General features: G+C 32.1%; 1 pseudogene; it reads left to right on the top strand.

Moving 5' to 3' along the window:
• LOC110662981 (senescence-specific cysteine protease SAG39-like) overlaps positions 1-26,948 on the top strand; it is a 49,176-nt pseudogene extending 22,228 nt beyond the window's left edge.
• Positions 26,949-27,700: the final 752 nt, after the last annotated feature.

A 27,700-nucleotide genomic window follows, 5' to 3' on the forward strand; every position in this document is an offset into this window, starting at 1 on the left:
CTTCGACTTCTACTCCAGTAGCACCTGAAACATCCCAACCTTCTCAAAGAAATGTAAATATAATAGAGGAGGATTCAGATGCTCAAAGCCAAGAAAACTAGTCTATACAAACCGAGGAAATCCAATCTCCAAAAAATTTACAAATCAATAGGCTTTATTGGCCACTGGTAACATCGCCCCTTCTAATAACAGCTTCTGACTTAAGTATAGAAAATAGACCTGAAATCTTGACATATTCTAAATTCAATGCCTTTACTGTCCATGAATGGAACATAGATGATATCTCTGAATACAACATCTTGAATTTGCTCCAACAAATGACCATGGCAGCAAACGCTTACAAAACCTAAACTGGAACCCCAGATAGAGCTATTGCTGAACTCCTCATTGCAGGATTCTCAGGATACCTCAAAGGATGGTGGGATTATCATCTCACGAACCTACAATAATATGAGATTCTAGAATCTATACAAAATTAAAAAGATGGCACGCCTATTCTTGATGAGCTAGTCCAACCAATCTCAGATGCGGTAGCCACTTTGCTTGTAACAATCTCCTTATATTTCGTAAGTGATTCATCTCATCTTAAGGATAAAAATGCCGAACTCCTTTCAAACCTTAGATGTAAAAAACTGAGTTATTTTCAGTATTACAAAAACACTTTTCTTACTAGGGTATTGCTTAGAGAATATTCTAATCAACTCTTTTGGAAAGAAAAATTCCTTGCAGGATTTCCAACCCTTTTAGGAGAAAGAGTTAAGAAAAAGATCAAGGCAGCATTTGGAAACCAAATCCCATATAATCAATTAACCTATAGTGAACTAGTTAGTCTCACCCAAAAAGAAGGTTTAAAGATTTTTCAAGATTTGAAGTTATAAAAACATTTAAAATGGGAAATGAAGAAAACTCATCAAGAGTTAGGATCTTTCTGCAAACAATTTGAAATAGAAACAAAAAAAATCCTACTCTAGATTGTGGAGGAAGTTGTAGCAGAAAACCTTACAAAAAATTATCCCAAAAATACAAAACCCTTTCAAAACCTGAAAATGATCCTTATTACAAAAAAAATTCAAAAAAGACTAGTAAATCTAGTTCTAAATCCAAAACAAATCTTAGAAATCTTACTTGCTATAAGTGTGGGAAAAAAGGCCATACTTCAAACTATTGCAAGTTAAATAAAAAACTTCATAAACTACAACTGGAGGAAGAAGTTATTAATAAGATAATTGCTCTTCTTATTGAAACTGAAAGTGAGTCCAGCTTTTCTGAACCCACAGACAGTGAAGAAGCCTTACAAATAGATTAATTAATTACAAGTTCATCACCCAGTTCAAATTCTGATACAAAAAATTAACTACCTACAAAAAGATTTAAATTAAAAATAAATGTTCTTTCAAAAGATCAAAAGCTGCTCCTGAAATTCTTGCACAAGTTAAGGATCCTCAACTGCAAAAGGAATTTTTTACATAAACTTTTAAAATCTTTTAAAGAAAAACCAGTACAAAACTCTTCTATTCTACCTTCTGTTGGTAAAACCACATATGACCTTAGGGTCATATTAGGAAGAAAGAATACTCCAAAACAATCCACAATTTCAGTCCAAAGCCTCCTAGATGAAATAAAAACAATAAAGGATGAGTTAAAATAGCTCAAAGAAAAACAAACTGAAGATTCCAAAACTCTTCAATTTTTGTTTTCAAAACAAATCAAAGAAGAATCTAAAGAAGATGAAGAAAATAGTTTGGAAATTCAAAATCTTGAAAGATTTGAAAAAGCTCCAAAAGATTTTCTTTTCATCCTTAATGAGATCACTTTTAGAAAATATTTGATAAAAATTATGATAGTTTTTCCAAAAGATTTCAAAATTGATACAATTGCATTGTATGATAGAGGTGTAGATTTAAACTATATTAATGAAGATAGTTCCAAAACATTTATATGAAGAAACAAAAGAAAACCTATCAGCTTTAAACAATTCCAAAATAAGAATCAAATGCAAAACTGAAGCTTCAATAGCTAATTCAAATGTTCTTCTAAAAACTTCATTTGTTTTAGTAAGGGATATAAATCATTGTGTCATTTTAGGGACATCATTCATTAATTTGATAACTCCCTATAAAATAAACTATGATAGTATTTCTTTTAAAGCAAGAAATCAAAATCTTGTTTTCCCTTTTATTGAAAAACTCAAAACAAAGAATTTAAATATCATAAAAGCTTATTCTATTTATGATAATCAAATAAATATTTTGGTACAGGGAGCGAGGCAGTATTTCCAAAAAGATATTTGCTTACAAAATAATTCTGATTTCAAAAATCAATTTCCTGATTATTACTTGTTTCAAACTAATCCCTGTGAGTTTTTACAGATGGCAGAATTTTCAAACAATGGTGATTTGGTCCACTTTATACCTATAGTTCTTTCAAAAACTCCTGCTCAGAAATTCAGAATTAACGTAGCCAAAACTGCATATACTCCATCAGAAAGGCACCAATGTTTATTGGATAATCTTTGGACTTTAATACAAAACAAAATATTAGGAGTAACAACTTTCAATGCTCTTTGTATTGAGTTCGAAGAAACTAATAAATATGTGGCTGACCTTATTAGTAAGATTAAAAATCATGAGGATCATATTCTAGTAGCTCAATCATTCATTGTATTTTTACAAAAACAAATTTTCAAAAATACTCATGCATCCAAAAATTAACCCATCAGATCCATACATCTGTTATCAAAATCATCACCTTGAATCACAAAAACAGGTAATTGAAGGCCTAAGATCCCCACTGAATTCTAGTATAGAAATATAAAAACAAAGGACTGAAGGCCTAGGATCCTCCACTGGATTCTAGTGTAAAATTACCATTGACTTCACTGGTCAATGTGAAAAATTACCATCATAGTGAAGTCCTTTTTACTTCACTTGGTGCAAACAGGTCCTTCAAAAAATTTCAAGCCCAATGTCTTGTGAAGAAATTCAGACAATAGGTTCTCAATGGTCTTCCTCAAGAGATCTGCGAAAAAATCCTACAAAACATTATCCAGTCCAGAACAAAAGAACAGTTGGATCTATTCCAAAACTGTCTCAATTATAGAAAAAATAATTAGTAAAATCACATTGGATGGTCATGAAAATGGGAGTACTATTCAAGATCTCATTTTCATTGCACTCAGGAACATCCTAATGGAATTCCTCTTGCCTATCCAAATTGTAAACACAGCTTAGATTTTAGCATCCCTCACTTTACAGCAGCTTGGTTATCTGGAATTCGATATCTTGATCCAAAACAGCTATTCAAGTAGGGAATGTTAGCTGGATTTGGAGTTATAAAATCTAATTGTGAAGAAGCAAGGTTTTTAGGGAACAGAGTCATCCAAGAAATAAGAAAACTACTATTTTCTCAAAAACCAGTTAATATGCAAATTGTTTCAACACCTCCAGAAGTGCTAGCAAATGGAGAGCTACAACAGGCAATCCACTGCTTCTATCTGGATACAAAAATCCCACCTCTCTATCATCCTCCAAATTGGCCATGCAAACAGGAAGGTCATCTTAATCAACTTAACAAATGGTGGGCACGGACAATTGTTAATAACTGGCGAAGATATCACTATCCAAAATATATACCAATCCATATAGGTACATATTCATGGATATTTGTTCATTATGAACACTTGCCAGCTCCACAGCCTTTTCCTATTGAAACACAATATGAAAAGTATATAATTCAATATGAAAAGGATGATGACTTCCCATTTGATTCGCCAGAAGATGAGATGAGTGAAGACAATGAAACATGGCACAATATACAAAACATGATGGAGGGATAAAAGGGGTGGTCCCAACTCTACTCTAGTATCTAAAAAAAGAATCTAAAAGACTGGTAAAAGAAATTTATGCCGGTAACAAATTATCCTTTCATTCTCTTTTCTTTAAAATTTTACTCTACTATTCCTTTTACTTTTCTCTTTGTTTTATTTTACTTTTCAAAACCCAATAGAATACTATTCACCTGTCACCTTTTATACTGTTCACTTCTACTGTTCACATATGAAGGGAGATAAGAATCACTGTTCACATGTGAAGGGAGCAAGTGGCATATACTATTCAAAATTCTAAAAAATTACAAAGCATGCCATCTACTACTTCTATTTAAGGAGGCTTTTATTCCATCAAGGAGCATCGATCAATTCATCAACCTATCAATTTATAAATCTTTCCATCCTTAAAAGAGTAGAATCCCATCCTTTTCAAAACAAGTTCTCCTATAAAACCAGAAGCGATGAAGGAGCAAGAAGGCCCATCCATCCTGCCCCACTGCAAAACCGTTGTAATTTCTTTGTAGTAGATACTAGGAAGCTCATATGCTGAGCAACTTTTGTAATACCTACCAGGAATTACAATCTCCAAAACCTCCTTGTACAGAACTTTCAAAAGTTTATAAAATTTCAAAGTTCTTCCAAATTTCTTTGCAAAATTACAAATATTTTTGTTTACATAATTATAGCTAGTTACACCGCTTATTCTGCATGAATATATATATTTTTCAAGATTGATGGTGAAACCAAGGACACCCACGGACCGAGAGGGGGAATTGCTAATAGCAAAAACACGACACTCTAAATCTTGAAAAATAGATAAATAATTAAAGAAATAAATAAAATGTAAAAGAAAGAACAGAAACAAACAGAAATGAATTTAAATATATGAAAATGATATATATATATATATATATATATATATATATATATATATATATATATATATATATATATATGTATGTATATTTAATAGGCGACAGGGCCAGTCCATTATAAATATATATATTCATGCAGAATAGGCAGTGTTGTGATGACTCGACCCAGGAAAGTGGTCCGATGAGGGCGAGGAGTGGCTTAAGAGAGTAAACTCCTAGCAGGCTTCTAGGATGGCCAGGCTACCTAGGGTAGTGGAATGCAGGGCATAGGAATGAATCGATTCATACATTGAAATGGGGAAAACCAATCACTAGATGTGCTTTTTGATTGAATGGCTTGGAGAATTAGAAGAACTCCGGGGTTAAGCGTGCTCGCTTGAGAGAAATCTTAGGATGAGTGACCTTCTGGGAAGTTCTTCATTCCATCTATAGGACAAAACCATGAGGCTCAGGATAGGGTGGGACAAACCGGACAATTCCTCTAGTGGTTGGAGTGGGGCATTACAGATGGTATCAGAGTTGAACCTCCTCTAGTAGATGTGTGGTTCGAGGACGAATCAGGCAAAAGCTGGATGGCCTATGACGACTTAACCAGGGAAAACGATTCGATAAGAGCGAGGAGTGGCTTAAGAGAGTAAACTCCTAGTAGGCTTTTAGGATGGCGAGGCTACCTAGGGTAGTGGAATGCGAGGCACAGGAATTAATCGAATCATACATTGAAATGAGGGAAACTAATCACTAGAGGCGCCTTTTGGTGCAATGGCCTAGAGAGTTGGAAGAACTCCGAGATTAAGTGTGCTCGCTTGAGAGAAATCCTAGGATGGGTGACCTCCTGGGAAGTTCTCCATTCGACCTATGGGACAAAATAGTGAGACTCGGGATGGGGTGGGCCAAAGCAGAAAATTCCTCTAGTGGTTGGAGCAGGGGCATTACAGGTGTAACTAGCCATAATCACGTAAAAATAAATATTTGTAATTTTGTAAAGAAATTTGGAAGAACTTACTTTGAAATTTTATAAACTTTTGAAAGTTTTGTACAATGAGATTTTGGATATTGTAATTCCTGGTAGTTATTACAAAGGTTGCTCAGCACATGAGCTTCCTAGTATCTACTACAAAGAAATTACAAAGGTTTTGTAATGAAGTAGAAGTTGGGCCTGATGGATGGCCCTTCTTGCTCCTTCATCACTTCTAGTTTTGCAGGAGAACTTATTTTGAAAAGGATGGGATGCCGCTCTTGTGAGGATATAAAGATTCATAGATTGATAGGTTGATGAATTGATCGATGCCTCCTGATGGAATAAGAGCCTCATTAAATAGAAGTAGCGGATGGCATACTTTGTAATTTTTTGAAATTTTGAACAGTATATGCCACTTGCTCCCTTCACATGTGAATAGTGATTCTTGTCTCCCTTCAAATGTGAACAATAAAAGTGAACAGTATAAAAAGTGATAGGTTAACAGTATACTGTCGGGTTTTGAAAAGTAAAATAAAATGAAGAGAAAAGTAAAAAAGAATAGTAGAGTGAAATTTTAAAGAAAAGAGAATAAAAGGATAATTTGTTACCACTATGAATTTCTTTTGCTAGTCTTTTGGAATTTTTTTTTTTTTTTTAGACATTGGAGTGGAGTTGGGACCACCCCTTTAATCCCTCTATCATGTTTTGTATATTGTGCCATGTTTCATCGTCTTCACTCATTTCATCTTCTGGCCAATCAAATGGGAAGTCATCATCCTTTTCATATTGAATTATATACTTTTCATGTTGTGTTTCAATAGAAAAAGGCTGTGGAGCTGGCATGTAACACCCCTAAGTTCGGTAGTGCGTTCTGCTGCTCCGGTGACCAGTGTTGTCCGGACAGCTAGGATGCCAAGAACTACACTTCAATAATGAGTGAGGAGACATAAAATAATGAAATACAAGAAAAGAAAATACAAGAAAAACAAAGGAAAAATAATAGCAAAGAAATGTGATCAAGTTAAGCGAGCCGGAAACCCTAGCGATGGGTGACCGCACTGGGAAGTCACGGCGTGGACCGTTGACTAGCCCTGGACTGCGGGGAACCCTGGAAAACATTTTTAGGACTTAAATAGACCCTTATTGAAGAATAAATATCATTAGAAAGATCAAAGAAAAAATAAATAATTAGTACAAAGAAAAGTGAGAAATCAAAAAACAGACAAAATCCGGTGTTACCAAAAAATCGGGAATGCAACCCAAACAAGGGCATTATGGTCATTTGACATCCCGAATTGTCTTTTGACCTAAATGTCCACTAAAAATAAATAATATTACACTTAGAAAATAAAATGAAAAATTAGTTTAGTGGTACCTAATACAAATAGCCAAAAATGGAGTGAAAAATGTGTAAATAACACATTTAAGCTTATTATATTGCTAAATGGTGTGAGTGGACCATTAGTGAATAAAATACACACATAGTGGGGCAGGTGTACTTCCATTACACCATCAGAAAAGTTCATCTTCCTCATTTCATTAACCTAGCCGAATTGAAGGTGAGAGGAAACCTCCATGGGCGTGTTCATGCAACCTTCATCCACTCCCTCATTTCACCTTTAGACACTTAGATAGCTTCATGAAAAATGGTCTACACATCACAAGGAAGAGTTTGATACCAAATTTGAGAAGTTTAAGCAAGGTTTAACAAGCTCCAACCATAAGGTAAGTTAGCATTTTTGAAGATAGCTTTGTTAAATTTTGTGTGCATGTTATGGGTGTTGGATTTGTGAAGAAAATTTTTGAGTTTGAAGAGTTATTGTTGTGTTCATTTTGGACAGCCATGTAGTCATGTATTTGATGAGATAATTGTGCATATATTTGATGGGAAATGATGTTGGTTATGGTGATTTAATAACCTAGTGAATTACTTCATATGTGTATGGTGATTTTTGCACTTGGATGGGAATTGATGAATTGTAGGACACCTTGGTGTTGAAGAACATTTTCGGCAGCCTTGGAACTCTTGGATAAGTATATGTGTTCATGAAGATATGGGCAGAATTGTGGCATTAAGGATAGATGGATATGTATATGAAATTGTTGTGTAAAGTGTATGTAAAAACTAGTAATGTTTATGTGTATGTGTAATTGTATTTGGACTTTGGAAATTAGAATTATATTTGGTGTGTTGAGGATAATTTTAATCTGCCCAAAGTGATGTTAATGTAAAGTGGAATATGTTTTTGGTAATGTACCAAAACAGATTTGGTAGGGAAGTAAACATAGTGCAAGGTAAGTGTGTGATTGATGTGTGTTTAAGCAAGGTAACTAAGGGCAGTGTACATTTTAGCCAATAAGTTTAAATGTGTAACCTCAATTGGTATGAGACCAATTGGAGGTGGAACTAGGCACAAAATGTGCCAACTTTCATTGAGAAAGCATACCAAAATTCTTCTTGCAAGGTGACCTAAGAAAATGACCAATTCGGATTAGGTACAATTAGGACCTGAAAAATGACCAATTGAGCAGCAGTGAGTGTTTAGGCCATAACTCACTCAAAACAGGTCCAATTGACCTGAAATTTTAACCATGAATAGCTAAGACCCATACCTACAAGTCTTATGAAGACACCAAAACCCAGAAATGACCAGAAGCAAGTCAAAAAGCTTGCACAAGTTCGGGTTCAAAAACTGGCCGAACCAAAGTTGACCAAAGTTGACCTAAAATTGACCTAATTTGATGCCATTTGACCAGCAATAGTATAATGACCATAACTTGGTTTACTTAACTCGGATTGACCTAAAATTTTGCCCCGCGTGCAATAAGACATAGATCTACAAGTTTGTAGTTTTGACCAAAACCCGAAAACCGAGGGAACTAGGTCGTCCGGCTAGGTCAAACTAGTATCCCGAAATCCAGCAATTTGCAATGAAATGCAAGAAAACGCAATATACATAGAATTGAGTTTGGTAACACGTACCAATCCTAAAACATTATGGAATGTGACATATTAAGGACACCAAAACCTAATTTACCTAAAACGCATCGAGGGTCAGTATATTAGGTGATTAAGCAAATAAAGGTATTCAGTGAATAATTGAGTTCAGTGAATTGTTTATCGAACATTATCGTTAGAGGCAAATTAATTTAGCACTGAAACACTTCAAATTGTGTTTCTCAGTTAACAAGGACTCAGCAAAAGGGAAAGAAATACTGAGTCAAGACCAGGAGACAAATATCAGAGGTTTGTGCACAACAACTATTTCTTTTGAATTATTTTCAATTGAAATAAATATTGACTATTTGTATATTATTGAGTTTCTAGTAATGCCATTCGGGTTAACAAATGCTCCAGCTGCTTTCATGGATTTGATGAACACTATCTTCAGACCATATCTTGATCAATTTGTGGTGGTGTTTATTGATGACATTTTGATATATTCAAGGAATGCAGAGGAGCATGACAAACATCTGCGGATTGTACTGCAGACTTTAAGAGAGAAATAGTTATACGCCAAATTGTCGAAGTGTGAATTTTGGCTGAAAGAAATCTCCTTTTTGGGACATGTTGTGTCAGCTGAAGGGATCAAGGTAGATTCCAGCAAGGTAAAAGCTATCCTTAATTGGAAGCCGCCCAGGAACATCACAGAAATTCACAGTTTTCTGGGTTTAGCTGGATATTACCATCGGTTTGTGAAGGGGTTTTCTATATTATCTTCTCCACTGACCAAACTGCTTCGGAAAGATGTAAAATTTCAGTGGACAGATAAATGCCAGCAAAGTTTTGATGAGTTGAAGAGGTGTTTGACTGAAGCTCCAGTTCTCACTTTACCTACTCCGGGTAAAGAATACACAGTTTATAGTGATGCTTCTCATAATGGGTTAGGCTGTGTACTGATGCAAGATCGGAATGTCATTGCTTATGCATCACGCCAGCTGAAACTGCATGAGAGGAATTACCCAACACATGATCTGGAGTTGGCAGCTATTGTTTTTGCTCTGAAGATCTGGAGACACTATCTGTATGGAGAGAAATGCTACATTTATACTGATCACAAGAGCTTGAAGTACTTAGGCACCCAGAAGGAATTGAATTTGAGGCAGAGGAGATGGTTAGAACTCATCAAGGATTATGATTGCTTAATAGACTATCAGCCAGGGAAAGCAAATGTAGTGGCTGACGCCTTAAGTTGCAAGACTATGGCAAGTCTCAGAGTTTCGCCTATGTCCATGGTATGTGAATTGAAAGCACAGCATGCCAGTTTAGAGATTGATGATGAGGGACAGACAGTAGTTGCTTAGCATGTACAGCCAGTGTTGATTGATCAGATCAGAATGGCTGCTCAGAGAGATGAAAAGTATCAGAAGCTACTGAAAGAAGTCCAGCGAGGCAAGAAACTTGAATTCTCTGTGAGAGATGATGGTTTATTGCTACATCAGGGTAGAATGTGCGTTCCTAGTGATGTGGAATTGAGACAAATCATTATGAAGGAAGCACATGAGTCTCCATTTGCTATGCACCCTGGTGGAACTAAAATGTACAGAGGGCTGAAAGAGCATTACTGGTGGATGGGTATGAAAAGAGATATAGCTGAGTTTGTTTCCAAATGCCTAACTTGTCAGCAAGTAAAGGAAGAACATCAAGTTTCAGCTGGTTTGTTACATCCTTTGTCAGTACCAGAGTGGAAATGGGAACGGATAACTATGGATTTTGTTACAGGACTTCCAAAGACACAGGGTAGTCATGATGCAGTATGGGTTATAGTTGACAGATTGATCAAGTCTGCTCACTTTTTGCCAGTTCGGATGGATTATAGCCTGGAAAGATTGGCCAGATTGTACGTATATGAGATTGTAAAACTGCATGGAGTGCCAGTATCAATTGTGTCTGACAGAGATCCTAGGTTCACTTCTAGATTCTGGGGTAGTCTTCAGAGAGCCCTAGGAACTAGATTGAACTTCAAAGACAAGATTCCACCCATGCAGACGGATGGCCACCGAGAGGGTTATTCAGATATTGGAGGATATGCTACGGGCTTGTGTGATTGAATTTGAAGGTAGTTGGGATACACACTTGCCTTTGATTGAGTTTGCTTATAACAACAGCTACCAATCAAGCATTGGGATGCCTCTATATGAAGCTTTTATGGTAGAAAGTGCAGAACTCCCTTATCTTGGGATGAAGTAGGTGAAAGGAAGATGATTGGGCCAGAAATTATTCAGCAGACAGAGGAAAAGATCAGATTGATCAGAAATAGACTCAAGGCTGCATCAGACCGTCAGAAGTCCTATGTTGATCTGAAGAGAAGAGATATTGAGTATGCAGTGGGTGATAAAGTATTCCTCAAAGTTTCTCCTTGGAAGAGGATTATGAGATTTGGCAGAAAGGGAAAGCGAGTCCTCGTTTCATCGGACCATATAAAGTTACGGAAAGAGTGGGTCCTTTGGCATATCGGTTGGCATTACCTCCAGAGCTAGCAAGGATACACGATGTCTTCCATGTGTCCATGTTAAGGAGGTACAGATCGACCCATCTCATGTACTATCGATTAAAGAGATTGAGGTAAATCCGGACCTCTCATATGAGGAAGAACCCATAAAAATTCGGCATATGAGGTGAAGCGGTGAGGAACAAGCAGATACACACGGTTAAAGTCTTTGTGGAACCATCATTCAGGCCAGGAAGCTACTTGGGAACGTGAAGAGGATATGAGGAGACAGCACCCACAGCTGTTCAGAGACTAATGCCAGGTAAAATTTCGTGGACGAAATTTATTTAAGGGGGGGAGAATTGTAACACCCCTAAGTTCAGTAGTGCGTTCTGCTGCTCCGGTGACCAGTGTTGTCCGGACAGCTAGGATGCCAAGAACTACACTTCAATAATGAGTGAGGAGACATAAAATAATGAAATACAAGAAAAGAAAATACAAGAAAAACAAAGGAAAAATAATAGCAAAGAAATGTGATCAAGTTAAGCGAGCCGGAAACCCTAGCGATGGGTGACCGCACCGGGAAGTCACGGCGTGGACCGTTGACTAGCCCTGGACTGCGGGGAACCCTGGAAAACATTTTTAGGACTTAAATAGACCCTTATTGAAGAATAAATATCATTAGAAAGATCAAAGAAAAATTAAATAATTAGTACAAAGAAAAGTGAGAAATCGAAAAACAGACAAAATCCGGTGTTACCGAAAAATCGGGAATGCAACCCGAACAGGGGCATTATGGTCATTTGACATCCCGAATTGTCTTTTGACCTAAATTTCCACTAAAAATAAATAATATTACACTTAGAAAATAAAATGAAAAATTAGTTTAATGGTACCTAATACAAATAGCCAAAAATGGAGTGAAAAATGTGTAAATAACACATTTAAGCTTATTATATTGTTAAATGGTGTGAGTGGACCATTAGTGAATAAAATACACACATAGTGGGGTAGGTGTACTTCCATTACACCATTAGAAAAGTTCATCTTCCTCATTTCATTAACCTAGCCGAATTGAAGGTGAGAGGAAACCTCCATGGGCGTGTTCATGCAACCTTCATCCACTCCCTCATTTCACCTTTAAACACTTAGATAGCTTCATGAAAAATGGTCTACACATCACAAGGAAGAGTTTGATACCAAATTTAAGAAGTTTAAGCAAGGTTTAACAAGCTCCAACCATAAGGTAAGTTAGCATTTTTTAAGATAGCTTTGTTAAATTTTGTGTGCATGTTATGGGTGTTGGATTTGTGAAGAAAATTTTTGAGTTTGAAGAGTTATTATTGTGTTCATTTTGGACAGCCATGTAGTCATGTATTTGATGAGATAATTGTGTATATATTTGATGGGAAATGATGTTGGTTATGGTGATTTAACAACCTACTGAATTACTTCACATGTGTATGGTGATTTTTGCACTTGGATGGGAATTGATGAATTGTAGGACACCTTGGTGTTGAAGAACATTTTCGGCAGCCTTGGAACTCTTGGATAAGTATATGTGTTCATGAAGATATGGGCAGAATTGTGGCATTAAGGATAGATGGATATGTATATGAAATTGTTGTGTAAAGTGTATGTAAAAACTAGTAATGTTTATGTGTATGTGTAATTGTATTTGGACTTTGGAAATTAGAATTATATTTGGTGTGTTGAGGATAATTTTAATCTGCCCAAAGTGATGTTAATGTAAAGTGGAATATGTTTTTGGTAATGTACCAAAACAGATTTGGTAGGGAAGTAAACATATTGCAAGGTAAGTGTGTGATTGATGTGTGTTTAAGCAAGGTAACTAAGGGCAGTGTACATTTTAGCCAATAAGTTTAAATGTGTAACCTCAATTGGTATGAGACCAATTGTAGGTGGAACTAGGCACAAAATGTGCTAACTTTCATTGAGAAAGCATACCAAAATTCTGCTTTCAAGGTGACCTAAGAAAATGACCAATTCGGATTAGGTACAATTAGGACCTGAAAAATGACCAATTGGGCAGCAGTGAGTGTTTAGGCCATAACTCACTCAAAACAGGTCCAATTGACCTGAAATTTTAACGATGAATAGTTAAGATCCATACCTACAAGTCTTATGAAGACACCAAAACCCAGAAATGACCAGAAGCAAGTCAAAAAGCTTGCACAAGTTCGGGTCCAAAAACTGGCCGAACCAAAGTTGACCAAATTGACCTAAAATTGACCTAATTTGATGCCATTTGACCAGCAATAGTATAATGACCATAACTTGGTTTACTTAACTCGGATTGACCTAAAATTTTGCCCCGCGTGCAATAAGACATAGATCTACAAGTTTGTAGTTTTGACCGAAACCCGAAAACCGAGGGAACTAGGTCGTCCGGCTAGGTCAAACTAGTATCCCGAAATCCAGCAATTTGCAATGAAATGCAAGAAAACGCAATATACATAGAATTGAGTTTGGTAACACATACCAATCCTAAAACATTATCGAATGTGACATATTAAGGACACCAAAACCTAATTTACCTAAAACGCATCGAGGGTCGGTATATTAGGTGATTAAGCAAATAAAGGTATTCAGTGAATAATTGAGTTCAGTGAATTGTTTATCGAACATTATCGTTAGAGGCAAATTAATTTAGCACTGAAACACTTCAAATTGTGTTTCTCAGTTAACAAGGACTCAGCAAAAGGGAAAGAAATACTGAGTCAAGACCAGGAGACAAATATCAGAGGTTTGTGCACAACAACTATTTCTTTTGAATTATTTTCAATTGAAATAAATATTGACTATTTGTATATTATTGTTTTAAATTGTGGAAATGTATTTGAATGAATATTTATTGCTTGAAAAGCATTGTAAATGATTTGAAACTGTGAGAAATTGTTTGAATGACATTGATGGATACTTATTGATTTAAAAGCATTGGAAATGGTTTGAAACCACAACTATCATGTATATTGATTGTATTCCTCATTAGCTTGTCTAGTGGGACGAATTGAATTCCCTCTCTGGCTGAAGTGTTGAGGTGTGTGCCTGTTGAGGACGAATTTGGATGAGTACTCATATTTTTGCTAGCTAGCTATGTTATTCCTCATTAGTCATCGACTTTTGGGACCAATTGAATACCTCATTAGCCATCGGCTTTTGGGACGAATTGAACTATGGATCATGATTAAGCTGTGTGTGATTTATTGATATGTGTTGTGAGATTGTGAAATGGATTTAAACTCTCATTGACATATACTGTCTTTTGAATTCAAACATGATCTAACTTATGAAAATTATTGTGATATTGACAAATGGAGTTTAAATTCTTGTTAACAATTACTGTCTTGAATTTAACTATGATTTTAAGTATCCACTATTGATATGATTTATGAATTGTGATTTAAATTGTATTTGGTTAATGTTGTGCACCACTGAGACATTGTCTCAGCGATAGCTTTCTATTGCTGTCGCAGGTAGAGAGACGGACAGGGCAGCAGACTAGGCTGCTAGTACATCCAGCGAGGGATTACCTGGTATAATGAGTATACCAATATTTTGCATTTGTACTGTAATGTATGACACTGTATGTACATTTTGTTTTTGGTTTTGAGCAGTTGTAAATTCAAATTGTACCTTGAAGTTGTAAATTAATTATGAGTTATTTGACTTGTAAAAATTGTATTATATTTCCTTATCTCAGACTTTGAAAAATTTCTATGGAATTGAGTTGATAAATTGTTGTGTTGAGAAATGTATTGGAGTTGAGATTTGGAAAATTATTGAAGTGCTTTTTGCAGGTTTTCTGAAGAACTGTTTTGTCCAAAATACAGATGGCACTCTGCCAAAATTTTTACAGAAATTTCAAATAAATCAAATGAGTTAATTGTTTCACTTCAGTTCACCAAAGTTTTTAACACCTGTAAATAGTGCTCACCACTGTAAAAGAAGTAAGAGAAGTTTTTAAAATCCCTTGTAGTGTATTTAATGAGTTATCAGTAGACGGAGTTGGTAATTCATTAAGTATACTACGGGATCATGTTATGCCTTACAGAGGGGTAGAGTGTGACATGGCAAGTATTCATAATGAACAAATATCCATGAATATGTATCTGCATGGATTGGCGTATATGCTGGATAGTGATATCTTTGCCAGTTGTTGACAACTGTCCGTGCCCGCCATTTGTTAAGTTGAGTAAGATGACTTTCTTATTTGCATGGCCAATCTGGAGGATGATAGAGAGATGGGATTTTTGTATCCAGATAGAAGCAATGGATTGCATATTGTAGCTCTCCATTTGGTAGTACTTGTGGAGGTGTTGAAACAATTTGTATATTGACTAGTTTTTGAGAAAATAGTAGTCTTTTTATTTCTTGGAGGACTCTGTTTCCTAAAAACCTTGCTTCTTCATAATTAGATTTTGTAACTCGGACTCCAGCTAACATTCCCCACTTGAATAGCTGTTTTGGATCAAGATATCGAATTCCAAATAACCAAGCTACTGTGAAGCGAGGGATGCTGAAATCTAAGCTGTGTTCACAGTTTGGATAAGCAAGAGGAATTTCATTAGGATGTTCTTGAGTGCAATGAAAATGAGATCTTGAATAGTATTTCCGTTTCCATGACCATCCATTTTGAATTTGCTAATTGTTTTTTGTATAATTAAGACAGTTTTGGAATAGATCTAGCTGTACAGTTTTGGATAATGTTTTGCAAGATTTTTTCGCAGATTTCTTGAGGAAGACCATTGAGAACCTTTTGTCTGAATTTCTTCATAAGACACTGGGCTTGAAATTTTTCTAAGGACTTGCTTGCACTAAGTGAAGTAAAAAGGACTTCACTATGGTAGTAATTAGGACTTCACTATGGTAGTAATTTTTCATATTGATCAGTGGGGCCAATAATAATTTTACACTAGAATCCAATGGGGATCCTAGGCCTTCAATCCTTTGTTTTTGTATTTTTATACTAGAATCTAGAGGGGATCCTAAGCCTTCAATTACCTATTTTTATAATTCAAGGTGATGATTTTGGTAATAGATGTATGGATGTGATGGGTTAATTCTGGATGTATGAGTATTTTTAAAAATTTGTTTTTGTAAAAACTCTATGAATGATTGAGCTACTAGAATATGATTCTCATGATTTTTAATCTTGCTAATAAGGTCAGTCACATATTTATTAGTTTCTTCAAACTCAATATAAAGAGCATTGAGAGTTGTTACTCCCAATTTTTTATTTTGTATTAAAGTCCAAAGATTATCTAATAAACATTGGTGTCTTTCTGATGGAGTATATGCAGTTCTGGCAGCGTTAATTCTGAATTTCTGAGTAGAAGTTTTTGAAAGAACTATAGGTCCAAAGTGGACCAAATCACCACCGTTTGAAGATTCTGTCATCTACAAAAACTCACAGGGATTAGTTTGAAACAAGTAATAATCAGGAAATTGATTTTTGAAATCACAATTATTTTGTAAACAAATATCTTTTTGAAAATACTGTTTTGTTCCCTGTACCAAAACATTTATTTGATTATCATAAATAGAATAAACTTTTATGATATTCAAACTCTTTATTTTGGGTTGTTCAATGAAAGGAAAAACAAGATTTTGATTTCTTGCTTTAAAAAAAATACTATCATAGTTTACTTTATAGGGAGTTATCAAATTAATAAATGGTGTCCCTAAAATGACACTATGATTTATATCCCTTACTAAAACAAATGAAGTTTTTAGAAGACATTTGAATTAGCTATTAAAACTTCAGTTTTATGTTTGATTCTTATTTTGGAATTGTTTGCAGCTGATAGGTTTTCTTTTGTTTCTTTATAGAAACATTTTGGAACAATACCTCCGTTAATACAGTTTAAATCTGCACCTATATCAAACAAGACAATTGTATCAATTTTGAAATCTTTTAAAAAGACTATTGTAATTTTTATCAAATGTTTTCTAAAAGTGATCTCATTAAGAATGAAAAGAAAATCTTTTAAAGCTTTTTCAGATCTTTCAAGATTTTGAATTTCCAAACTATTTTCTTCATCTTCTTCAAATTCTTCTTTGATTTGTTTTGAAAGCAGAAATTGAAGAGTTTTGGAATCTTCAGTTTGTTTTTCTTTGAGCTATTTTAACTCATCCTTTATTGTTTTTATTTCTTCTTGGACGCTTTAGACTAAAATTGTGGATTGTTTTGGAGTCTTCCTTCTTCCTAATATGGCCCTAAGGTCATATGTGGTTTTATCGATAGAAGACAGAATAGAAGAGTTTTGTACTAGTTTTTCTTCAAAAGATTCTAAAAGTTTATCTAAAAATTCATTTTGCAATTGAGGATCCTTAACTTATGCAAGAATTTCTAGGAGCAGCTTTTGATCTTTTGAAAGAACATTTATTTTTAATTTAGTTTCTTTTGTAGGTAGTTCATTTTCTGTAGCAGAATTTGAACTGGGTGATGAACTTGTAATTAATTTATCTATTTGTAAGGCTTCTTCACTGTCTGTGGATTCAGAAAAGCTGGACTCACTTTTAGTTTCAACTAGAAGAGCAATTATCTTATTAATAACTTCTTTCTCTAGTTGTAGTTCATGAAGTTTTTTTATTTAACTTGCAAAAGTTTGAAGTATGGCCTTTTTTTCTACACTTATAGCAAGTAAGATTTCTGGTTTTTTTTTTTGTTTTGGATTTAGAACTAGATTTACTAGTCTTTTTTTAATGTTTTTTGTAACAAGGATCTTTTTCAGGTTTTGAAAGGGTTTTGTATTTTTGAGATGATTTTTTATAAGGTTTTCTGCTATAACTTCCTCTACAATCTAGAGTAGGATTTTTTATTCCTATTTCAAATTATTTGCAGAAAGATCCTAACTCTTGATGAGTTTTCTTCATTTCCCATTTTAAATGTTTTTGTAACTTCAAATCCTGACAAATCTTTAAACCTTCTTTTTAGGTGAGACTAACTAGTTCACCATAGGTTAATTAATTATATGAGATTTGGTTTCCAAATGCTTCCTTGATCTTATTCCGAACTCTTTCTCCTAAAAAGGTTGAAAATCCTCCAAGGAGTTTCTCTTTCCAAAAAGGTTAATTAGAATCTTCTCTAAGCATTACCCTAGTAAGAAAAGTATTTTTGTAATACTGAAAATTACTCAGTTTTTTATATCTTAGGTTTGAAAGGAGTTCGGCATTTTTATCCTTAAGATGAGATGGATCACTTACGAAATGTTAGAAATTTGTTACAATCAATGTGATCACTGCATCTGGGATTGGTTGGCTTAGCTCATCAATAATAGGCATACCATCTTCCTGAGTTTATACAGATTCTAGAATCTCATATTATTATAGGTTCGTAAGATGAAAATTCCATTATCCTTTGAGCTGTCCTGAGAATCTTGCAATGAAGAGTTCAATAATAGCTCTATCTGGAGTTTTAGTTTGGGTTTTGTAAGCATTTGGTGCCATGGTCATTTGCTGGAGCAAATTCAAGATGTTGTATTCACACATACCATCTATGTTCCATTCATAGACAGTAGAGGCATTAAATTTAGACTGGGTTAAGATTTCAGGTCTATTTTCTATATCTAAGTCTGGAGCTGTTATTGGAAGGGGCAATGTTATCCGTGGCCAATATAGCCCATTGATTTGTAAATTTTTTGGAGATTGGATTTCTTCGATTTGTATAGACTGGTTTTCTTGGCTTTGAACATATGAATCCTCCACTATTATATTGACACTTCTTTGAGAAGGTTGGGATGTTTCAGTTACTACTGGCGTAGAAGTCGAAGCTTCTAGCCTAGATTGCAAGTCTTTTAAAGCTTTTATATATTCAAATTGATTATTATTTTGTAAATCCTTGTGACTATTTTTGGAGGCTTGAAAAGGCTTGAAGACTAGATTTTTGAATTTTGTATCAGGTTTAGTCTCAATGTGGGAGACTGTACCCTATTGGGCTTGTTCAATTTTTTGTAATTGCTTACCTATGATATGCAAATGAGTATTTGTAAAATTATTCTGCTGAATAATATTTTTTATATTCACATAATTGTCTTCATTTACATTTTTGTAAGGAGTTGCTTCTACAGATTAGTTTAAGTGGAGAATTTTTATCTTCCTAAGAGGAGGATGTTCAGATTGTATTTTCCTCCCATCTGAAATTTCTCATTCAGGAGTTTTATTCCTAATAACAACAAGGTTTACAGACTTTTTGGACTTTTTGAAAATTTTGAAAGTTTTGAAAAATGGATATGAAATATTATTTTCAAAAGTATACATTTCAAACTAATCAAAATAAAAAATATGAACTTTATGCTGATGCATAAATTCATAAAATTTTTTTTGTATTTCTTTTCTTTGTTCCATAAAATTTTTAAAAAGCCATAGTTTCTTTTTATGGTTGTAGGGAGCACAAAAATCATCATGCAAAAATTTTCTATCAACTTTAAATTCTTTTTTAAGCACATATAGTTAATTTGTAATATTTTCTGTAATGGCCGAAAAAGTAGATGAAGTTGGTTCTGATCCTAGTTGGACTTCAATTTGAACAGATTCATTTTGTAGATTTGTATAAACTGAATGAGAAACATTTGTAAAGTAATTTACATTTTGTAAAGTGAAGATAGGTATTTTTAAAGTAGAAAACTTAGAAGAACTAGGTAAGTCTATAGTAGAATACCTAGGCTGGGTGTTTGGAATGAAATTTATTTTTTCTTCAATTGGTTTTGTAATAGACAAATTTATGGCAGAGAGTAAGTGAGAAACTCTTCCTATGTCTATCTTACTAGATGTTGAAGAATGATATGAGGTCCTAAAATTTTTATTAAAGCTAAGGCTAACTCTTCCATCTTCATACTGAGTTATTTGCCTTAATTGAACATTTGATTCAACAATTTTGGAAGATTCTGGTTGGACTGCACCTTCTAAGATCTATTCTTCTGGCAAAGTTATCTCTTTCCATTGAATAGATCTAGGAATTACAGTATTTGCTTTTGAAAGATCAATTTGTAAAAGCAATGTTTCTCCTTTTTTGCTTTGAAACTTATGTTTTATAGCAAAAGCAAAAATCATGACTTTGTAATGTATTTTGTAAATTAATGTAAGAGGAATAGATCCATCTATCATTTTATAGTTCTGTGTTTTGATTTGTAAAATAAGTGCTTTTGTAATGTTACTGTCGTTTAAATAAACAATAAAGTTTGGATAACAATCAAAAGAGATCGGTCCACTACATAGACTAGAATCTATTGAACTAAGTAATGAGTCCTAAAAGTTTATGAACCTAGTGTCCCTAAAAACTGCTAGGATTGAAGCGTTTAATCCTTCTTTTGTAAGAGGCTTAATTTCTACTTGGACTAAACCTATGTGAATGTATTTGTGTTATTTATCCCTATGTTTTTGTAAAGATTTTTGAGAGAGAAGAGAAATAGTCTCAAAAGTTTTTGAAATTTGTATATCTCTCTCTTCGGTTTTGATGGTGAAATCAGTTTTGAAAAAATTTAGTTTTGAAATCTGATAAATCCAGTCTTTTTGTACTTTTGGAATATTGCAATTATCTATCGATTTTTCAAAATCTTTGATTATAATCTCTTTACTATTAACTATCTTTCTCAACTTGGAGGACGAGGTAGAAGAGTTTGAGAAAGAAACAGTCCTACAAAAAATAGGATTCATATTTAAAAAAGTTTCTTAGGTTGATGTTCTAAGTTAAGTGGCTAACACCAAAGGATTCACTGCCCTAACTCGCCTTTCCACACGGCCTTAAAACGGAACTCACTACCTAGGTCTATTTTACAGCCTAAAGAATACCCAACCTGTGATATTCACCTCAAGATCATAGATTAACCCTAAAAAATTCTTCAAATATGAATACTATCTTCAGTAACACTCCTTCCCCCCAAGCTTTGATATATATTCAATATATATTCTTTTTATCTCCCTCTCATTTTTGCTTTATCTCATTTATTTCATTCTAATTAAAAGGTTATTTTATTTGTTTAAGTACAAGTAGATAAAATTAGTGATCTCAACTCTCATGTAAATTTTGAATTAATCAATTTAAAATATTTGAATTAATCAATTTAAAATATACATTTATTTTTATATGATTTATTTACTTTATTATTTTACCAAACTCTAATTTTTCATATCTCTTTAATTTTAATGATTATTATATTTTTAATCTTATGCTATTATATCACATAATCTAGTTATTTGGGGTTTATATTTATTTTTTAACTTTTGAATCTACGAATTATATATAAGAATTTGACATAATACTTTAATACTATTAATTTTTATTTTCTAAATAATTTAAGTTATATTATGATCTATATATTAATCAAAACTATAATTTTGCAATACTTATATTTATTATAGAAATTTTATTATAATTTTTTTTGAATCGAGAAATAATTCTTATGATTTGATATATCTTGTGTTATTTTTATTGAGTATATATATTATATATGTGTATGTGCATACACGTGTGAAAAAATATTTTATTGATATATTACGATTAGCTCCACAATTAAAATTTTCTAACTCTGCACATATATATATTGAAAATTTTATTTTATTTTAGTTATTGACCCTCAAAATATATATAACAATGAGTATAATTAACTCTTTTTTTAAATTAATTTTATATATAATATTGATCCTAAAAAAAATTTTTAACTCCACCTTGCTCTAATCTTAAAGATATTTGAAAGATTTAGCCTTTTCAATCCAATGGGTCTTTACCTTTTCTTGCAATCCTCAAAACAAAAGTGGGGACATTAGTTCCATGAGTTATATTTTTTTGTCAAGACTAGCAAATTAAGGCAAGGAATGGACAGAACAAAAGCAATTATCGCATAGCAAAGTTGAGAGGTCCTTGTTGAATTCTTGCCCCAAGTTGCACCAGTCATCAAAACTGAACTAAGAAATCTTAGGTGGCATGCTAGCTAATTAAATTATTATAATATGTGTATTTATTTAAAAAATATTAAAAGAAAAAATAATATTTAAATGGGTTTTTATTTTATGTAGAACTTCAGTTTAACTTTTTTCTTTCTTTTAATTAAAAATAATAATAATTTCACATATTAAAATATGAATGGCCTGTCATACCCAACTAGGAATCTAGCTGGTATCACAGAGGCATTGTATAATTTCTCCATGAAAACGACTTGAGAAATTAGAGAATTCTTGAATGCAGGTAATGAGAGACAATAAATGTGACTGACGTGCATATAGTCTAAATTATGATGGTTGGATTGAAAGAGGGGGCAAATTGTACAAACAAAATTTAAAGGTATGTAATAGTAAGATATCTAAATTTTAATTTGTAATATAAAATTTCTTGATCTTTAATTTAAGTAACACAAATCCACCCAATGATATTCAGTAGCTAGTTTCTAAATCGTTAACGTATCATTTTTCAAATTTAAAAAATATATTCTTCCATGTATTGATAGCTTTGGATGGGCAAGTTTTGGATTATTGAAGTGTTGAATTGTGCGATTTGAATAATTGGAACTGCATGGATTGAAAAGAACAACTATTTTTTTTATAATAAATATCAAATTATCAGAGAAAATATATCATTTTTAATATAACAAGTGTCATGTCAATAAAAATAGCATAAAAAATGATTACTGAAATTTATAAGAGATTTTATGTTATTTAAATTAAAGATCAGATAGTTTTGTATGATAAATTAAAATTTGAGTACCTCACCATTACTTACCCACCTCTAAGTTGAGGTACTGTTTATGTAATTTATTCTCAACGTAGGTTTGCTATTATTGTTAGAGTCTTTTTTACCAACACAAGAATGTATTCATTCGATTACTAAAATAATGATGGATTTTACCACAAAATATGATAATTTTAAATTTTGATTGATTGGATGTATAAAATTTACACACTTTGATGTATCTAAGAAATTTCCTATTATTATTATATTTTTATTTCTATTGGCGTGAGAAAGGTGATTTCTGTTCTCTTGCAAGTCTCATTGAATTGTGGAAAGTGCTAATAAAACAGCAAGGATTTTGTACATCATACAATTACAATCCACTGTTGACTACTTCACATCCATAAAATTATTTAACCAAGATAAGCCAAGATTTCATATTAAGGAAAATTGTATAAAGATTCGTTTGGTTTAAATTTTGAAATCAAAACTAAAACAAATATTTTTCTAGTTTGATTTAATAAAAAATTAATATTCAATTTCCTTTGAGGTGTAATTGTAATCGAATTCAATATTGAAATATAAAATTTAGTTGAATTTTATATATTCATGTTTAGTATAATTTTATAGTTATTGAAATTTATTTATCCTTATTTTCTAAAATACCAGTAATGATATATTTGTGAAATTATTAAATTGTCAAATTAAAAAACAAGTTTGTCCACTCTAAAATTGAAATTGATTAAAAGAGATATTGAAATTATAAATAATATTTCTTATTAGCATAATAAGAAAAAAATCTAATTAAAAAAGCTATGAGAATTAAAAGATCATAATTTTTAATAATTCTAGAAATCAAATATTATAACTATAATTTATCCAATTCCAATAAAAATAAAATTTGAGAAAAATCTATGTATAAAAATCAAAATAAATTTATTATAACGCTATGGCATTTAACAATACCAAAGACTGATGATGATAATGACAAGTCATCTTATCATTAGAATTAATAAAATTTTCAAATTTTGATACATATGATCAATATTTTTTTATGTTTTATTATAGTCATATAAAAAATTAAAATTGAGATTAAAAAAATAAATTTATAAAATATATATGGGTACTTATAAAAAATACATAATTTTTTTATTTGAGAAGTCAGAGATAAAACTATATGAAAATTAAAAAACTAAAAATAAATACAAAATTACTCATCTTTTTACCAAATCCAACAATTGAATTTTATTTTTTTAATTTTCACATTCTTTCTATTTAACTTTGTTTGTTGAATTTTTCTAATTTTATTTATCTTGTTTATGAGTTGCGAATTAAAAAATTAAATAAAAAATAATTTTTAAGAGTATATAAAGACGACAAAAATTAAATTTTTCTATGTAAATTAGAATTTAAGGGGAAAATATTAAATTTTAAGAGAAAAATTTTGTAAATTTAATAAGTAACATTCAAAAAAAAAAAAGAAAAAAAAAAAGGCAATTGCCTCCCTTTGCTTTCACTACTATAATATTGTCTTTAAGAGATAAATATCTTGAATAAGATATTTATTATTAATAACTATTTTTTGAGGTAAAATTTTATTAGTATCTAAATATTATATTATTTATTTTTAATGGCTCATTTTTTGATATAAAAATTTATTAGTCTATAAATGTTATATTATTTTTTTCTAATTATTAATTTTTTTAAGAAAAAACTTATTAATTTTTAAATGTATAATTATTTGTTTCTAATAATTAATTTTTTGAGACAAAACTTATCAGTCTCTAAATATTATATTATTTGTTTCTAATAATTAATTTTTTGATGTAAAACTTATTAATCTCTAAATATTATATTATTAGTTTCTAATTCATTACGATTAACTTTATTTATATTCGAAGTTTTAAGTTTTTTTTAATTTGTCACTAAAATTTTTTTTTCATATTAAAAAAATTTTAATAACTAATTAATGTAAATAAAAAGGTGATTTTTAAAAAATTAAATATGTAAGTATATACATATATATACTTATATTATATTAAGTTTGTATATATTAAAATAAAAAAGTTATATTTTTCTTTTAATCTATATAATTAAAGCTTTTAATCAACATATTGTTATTAATTGTTAAGGTAACAAATGTTATTAATTTCTTAAAAAAGACTCAAAAATTTGATAAAAACACTTTTACTATTAAACTGAAATATTTTGATGATTTGAATTTATTAATTATGCATATATTAATATATTTATTTTTTAATTATTATTTTTAATTAAATTTGTACTTAAAAATACTATAATAAATATAATAAAATTTGATTATATAATATAATATGTTATTAATTTTTTATTATAGTAAAATATTTATACGATAAATTGAGATTTTAAATTCTAAATTATAAATTAAGAAAATAGTAATTTATAAAAAGAAAAGAAAGCGATGTTCACATAGTTTTTTCAAGGACTTGGGAGGTGATGGTTTTCCTAAAAGGTTATCCTCTTACCTTGACATTTCAAGTAAAAAATTGAGTCTAAATAAGGGACCTGCTAATTATAATTTATTTTTTTTTAAATTATATTTATTTATTTTTTTTAGTAATTTAAATAAATTTCATTTAAATTATAGTATTAAATAAATATTATTATTAATGATAAATAAATGCATTTATATAATGGCATGGTAATTTATTTTTAGAAAATATTATTAGTGGTAAATTTATTTAATTCTAAAAGTAAATTTAGAAATTTTGGTATAGAAAATTAAAATCAATTTAATTTGTCTTTAAAAATAAATTTAGAGGCAAATAATACAGTTTGTCAAAATGAGAAGGAAGACAATTTCTTTGTCTCTGTAAGTTATTAATGTAGACAAATATATTTGTCTCTAAAGGTTAAAAAAGTGTCAAATGTATATTTGTTTCCATGTCTATCTCTAATTACATGTAAGGATGTAAGAATAGTAGTAAATGAAACAAATGATTATTTGTCTCTAGAGAAATATATGGAGACAAATAAATAACTTGTTGAGTCAAAATTCTTAGTCTCAGTATGATAATTTTAGTGCAGTGGTTGAACGTGGCTTTGGGAATATGCAACTTCGGAGAAATCCTATTGAGGGACTAACGCACACCTATAAATACCTTCAGTTCTCAGAGAAATAGTGCGCCAGACATATACATCCTAAAAACTCTTTACCTGTAATCAACATATTGGGCAGCAATATTCTATTCACTTAGCACAATGGCTGCAATTCCTGAAAACAAACTAATTTTTGTGGTGGGTTAGCAAGGCGTCAATGAATTTGCAAACATAACTAATGAAGAGTTCAGGGCCTCTAGAAATGTGTACAAAAGGTCTTCCATTCTTAACACATCTGAAACATCATCATTTAGGTATGAAAATGTCGCTGCAGTGTCAACCTTCATTGATTGGAGTAAGAATGGAGCTGTCACCCCTATCAAGGACCAAGGTCAATGTGGTAAGGCAAATTACCGTACTTTCTTTACCTATCTGTACATGTCACTATAATTTTTTTTTTTTATACTAACTTAATCATGTATTATATGTGATTATAAAAAAAAATTGTAGGATGTTGCCTACTGTGGCAGCCACGGAAGGGATTGCAAAGCTCCCAACAGGGAAGTTGATCTCTCTTTCGGAGCAAGAACTAGTTGATTGTGACACAAGTGGTGAAGATCAAGGCTCTGAAGGTGGCCTTATGGATGATGCATTTGAATTCATCATACAAAATGGAGGCCTAACTACTGAAGCAAATTACCCCTACGAAGGAGTGAATGGCACTTGCAACACAGGGAAGGCATCTAACCATGCAGCCAAGATTACTGGGTATGAACATGAGCCTGCCAACAGCGAGGAGGCACCATTGAAGGCGGTAGCCAACCATCCAGTTTCTGTTGCCATTGATGCCAGCGGATCTGCCTTTCAATTCTACTCAAGTGGGGTCTTTACAGGAGATTGTGGAACTGAATAAGACCATTTAGTTACTGCAGGAGGTTGTGGGACAAGTGATGATGGTATCAAGCATTGGTTAGTCAAGAACTCATGGGGAACTTCTTGGGGTGAGTCTGGATACAGAAGAAGGGAAAGAGACATTGACGCTGAGGAAGGCCTTTGTGGAATAGCCATGGAACCTTCTTACCCGACTGTATAAATTGCGGCCCTTAAAATTCTAATTGTCAAAAAAAAAAGGCTATTTGGTGTGAGACTATTTTATTCTGTTAACTCTTGCCCTGAATAGTCTACGGTCGGTTTGGTCTGAACCGCTGAAATTTAATAGACTAAATTTATTAGAAATTTAAAGCGAATCGAACTAAAAAAAAAAAAAATGAATTGCAGAAGCACTAGCAAGCAAATGTATCAAACCAACGCAGCTTCAATAAGAACATAAGCAAGCAAACGCATTAACAATAATTAATAAAATCACAAGGCACAGATTTATAGCAAATGACATTTAAAAAAATAACAAATTAGTAAAATTCATTAACAAATTTACAATCCATTAATAATAGTCCATTAACTTAATGCATAGCAGCACAAATAGACAAACAATCTGGACTATTAAGAGAGAGGAACTCCCAACAATCATGTTGACCTCTTCAATCTTCATTTGCTATCTGTGATTTGTTCACGCAAAGAAGAGAATCGTGGCTGATAGTCAATGGCCATATAAACATCCAACAATCACAAGATAAGGAGAGAGCCATGGCCAACGAAAGGAGAGTGATGTCTAATGAAAGGAGAGCGACGACCCATGGAAAGGGATTTAAGAGTGACAGAAGCAAAAGAGAGCAGAGTGGAAAGAATAAAAGAAAAAATTTGAAAGGCGAGCATTACTGTAATTAAGGGTGTGCATTATTCGGTTATAATGAAATAATCAAATCAATGAAATTCAATTATTTTGGT

This window comes from Hevea brasiliensis, chromosome 11 (assembly GCF_030052815.1).
Source record: "Hevea brasiliensis isolate MT/VB/25A 57/8 chromosome 11, ASM3005281v1, whole genome shotgun sequence".
Taxonomy (NCBI): domain Eukaryota; kingdom Viridiplantae; phylum Streptophyta; class Magnoliopsida; order Malpighiales; family Euphorbiaceae; genus Hevea; species Hevea brasiliensis.